General features: G+C 45.4%; 1 non-coding gene across 1 annotated transcript; it reads left to right on the top strand.

Moving 5' to 3' along the window:
* Positions 1 to 2,586: 2,586 nt before the first annotated feature.
* On the top strand, positions 2,587 to 2,693 carry LOC113456903. The gene has a single exon (XR_003377630.1). It is a non-coding gene; the product is annotated as a U6 spliceosomal RNA (small nuclear RNA).
* Positions 2,694 to 3,460: the final 767 nt, after the last annotated feature.

Genomic DNA, 3,460 nt, shown 5'->3' with positions numbered 1-3,460 from the left:
CAAACCTGTAATTCCCAGGCAGCATTTTAACCAATGTATGTCTTTGACAAACACATTCTGAGCTGCTTCCGATTTCTGACACAAGATGGTATTCCTGAAAATGTATGGTATTTTATATATTAATAATATACTAATAATAGTATATTATCCTATGTTAGCATGTGTTATATTTGCATATTACATGTCATATTAATATTGTTACTGAAAGGATAACATTCGTATCACCATTTTAACTAACTCTTAATCAACATTTTTATCTAGTTCTTTGTTTTGTATACACAGGGATGTAATGGTCCAGTGATTGCAAAAATGGGCCGCAATTCTGACTGCAGGAAATCTGGGGCCCAAATTGCTTACAGTGAATTAATTGCAGGAACCAAACACATTAGAAGTCTTCTGCTTTCTTGACAGATGCGAAGCAGATTTTACCGGTAATTGTGCCCGGTAACCTGAGAGCTGGCAACCTGTAGTTACAATGACAGCTTCTCTGTGACTGTGGAAGAGGGCTGTGGTGGCTCTGAGATTAAGGAGAGTCAAGTGTCAACAGGCCAGTGGTCTAGAGAATAAAAATGGTTCTGTCGTCAGCATCTCTGATTAGTGTGTCAGATGACAAAGATTGGGACTTTACGAGCTGGTAGGGTATAAATCAAAGGGAGACAGAGTTTGGGGGCAGATGGAGCTCTAAAGAGCTGGGTTTTGTCTCCTTCCTTCCTCTCCTCTTCCCCTTTCAGGAATCCTACAACTTTGGACTCAACCCCTGCCTTAGATCACCCACTATCAGCTCACGAATCCACACTGGTGCAAATGCTTTCGTTCACTCCTCAGACAGCTAATATCCCACAGTGAGCCAACATGTGGGTCTCTCCCTTCTAGTTAGGCAGCTTTCTAGTGAACACACACGAGCTAGGGACCTGGCCTTTGTAGGTGAAAAACTCAGTGATTAACCTCTTTCTCATTAAGTTAATATAAAAGGAATTAAGTCTGTATTTGAACCTTCAAGTAGGTCACATTCGTAAGGACTGGCATCACGGAAGGAGCTGTCCAGCTTGGTAACCCATAGGTGGAGGCAGCCCACTGATGTCAGCAGACAGAGCCGAAGCAACACCCAAGACCCTGGGTCTTTCAAGAGCTGGAGAGATGGCTCAGTAAGTAAAGCACTCGCTGAGAAAGCATGGAGACCTGAGTTCAGAGCCCTAGCGCTTGTGTGAAAGACGGAAATGTGGGCGTGACTTACACTGTGGGCAAGCAGTGCTCGTGAGCAGGACAGAAGTCTCAGGGCTTCATGGTCAGCTTGTTTAGGCAGTTGGTAAGGTCAAGGTAAGTCACAGAGGAATTCTGTCTCCCAGAATAAGATGAAGAGCAGCAGAGGAAGGCAGCTGATGCCAATCTCCGGTCTTGATACGTGCAGACAGGTATGGGTGTAAGCACACGTAATACACACATATACACAGCACGCACACACATACACACACACACACACACACACACACACACACACCCTCTAAACCTTTCTGCAACAAAGCAGCATGTCTCATGTCCCTCTTTCTGCACCTGCCAGCATTAGAGTGTCCTCAGAGATAGGGCAACTTGGTCTCCTCCACTCAAACTTCCATTCAGCCACATGAGCAATGCCTGTTTCCTATGATTTTGCAACGGTCTTGCAAAATGATTCCATTTTCATCATGATGGAGAGGGTTCATGAACTGACCCGAACACTGACCACCTGGAAGCAGGCAGTTTCCCAAGGAAGCTCTTGCCATCTTTTCCCCGCCGTGACCCTACTTCTCACTCCCTTCCCTCTGCTTTAAGCCCTCCAAACCGACTCTACCTCAGGGTGACATGCTAAATTGGGATGTGCCTCTGTCACTTCATTCAGCCTGCCCACGTGACCCCTCCAGAGTCTGATAGTGGGAGGGGACCGGCTACAGCAGAGGATTGCACAGTTGGTACTTCTCCCTTGCTGCTCACGAGCTCTGGCAAGCAGCAGAGGGGAAAGGCGAAGCACGGTGGCATTGACTGTCCTCTGGTTGCAATCAGGAGGAGTTGCTGAAGTTAGCTAGACCATATGTGAATGCTGACCAAGCGCTAAAGGCGTGATCTCAGACTCAAAGAATGCAAGCAACTGTGTTTAAACATATGAAAGTTGCCCGTTGCACGTGCAGTCCTAGAAAGGACCGTGCCTCCTCTTTAAGGAGGGATGTACCAACAAAAGGAATCCAATTCTGAAGACGGATACCCCTGCCAGCTCCCCTGGTTCTCTGCCTCATGATAGTGACTGGCATAATCATTACCATCTGGAGAGAGGGTGTCTCTCTTGATGGCCTAGTCAACAGTTGGAATTCTGGGTAGGATGCTCTAGTGAGGGGTACAAAAGAACTGATGTCCCTTGGAGAAGTCTGTTCTCACTCCTTGTCCACCTTGCTCTGCTCGGGCGCCAGCTGTCCAAAGTTTTCAAATTCTATAACTCAATTTCATATAAAACAACTTGCCTCCTACCCTGCCTTTCTGTGCCCAGTCTGAGGCTCAGATCATGGAAGCTCCATACCAACCTTGGGTTGCTTAAGCAACTTAAAAGTCTCAAGCCTGGTATTCACTTTGGCAGCACATATATTAAAATTGAAATGATACAGAGAAGATTAGCATGACCCCTGAGCAAGGATAACACACAAATTCGTGAAGCATTCCATATTTAAAAAAAAAAGAAGTCTCAAGCCTGCAAGTCTAGTGTGCAGCTCAGGCTGTGATGAATGAGCAATGATCCCAACAACCGGTGTCTATGATGTATTGTGAAGTGTTCTTATGAGTATCCTAGATGGGCTATCCCAGAACTACCATGGCAACAGTTGTCATCTCCTGAGTATTCTCACAGTAGGTCTTCTCCTACCATCTTTTCTATTATCTTCATTTTTTTTATTTTTGAGGCATATTCTCACTATGCAGTCCACACTGGCCTCAAACTCATCGTGTTGTGGAAGCTAGCCATAAGCTTCCTCTCTTTCTGCTTTAGTCTCCTGAATGCCAAATGCAGCCATATCCCACCATATCACAAACTATCCCCATCTTAAAGATGAAGACATGAGAACCTCAAGGAGGTGGTTGTTTAACTGCGTCCTCTGTCGCTTTTCTAAGAGAATAATAGCCATGCCTTAGGAAGTAAAGATCCAGCCATAGGCCATCAGCTGCCTTCAAAGAGTTTCCTATTAAAAATTGCTATGAAGACTTGGACTCAAAGTCCATTCTTCCTATTTCTTTAATTAATTTATTACCATCCTGTGTATGTGGTGTTTGTGCATATATGTATGGGCACATGCTCGCCACAGTGTGTGTGCGTGTGTGCGTGTGTGCATGTTTGCGTGTGTGCGTGTGTGTGTGTGCGTGTGTGCATGTGTATGTTTGTGTGTGTGTGTAGGTCAGAGGATGACTTTGTGTGGTGGGTTTTCCAAGGTTTCAGGAGCCAAAG

Source organism: Microtus ochrogaster, chromosome 16 (genome assembly GCF_000317375.1).
Source record: "Microtus ochrogaster isolate Prairie Vole_2 chromosome 16, MicOch1.0, whole genome shotgun sequence".
In the NCBI taxonomy this organism is placed as follows: domain Eukaryota; kingdom Metazoa; phylum Chordata; class Mammalia; order Rodentia; family Cricetidae; genus Microtus; species Microtus ochrogaster.
This window is presented reverse-complemented; position numbering and strand designations above follow the sequence as displayed.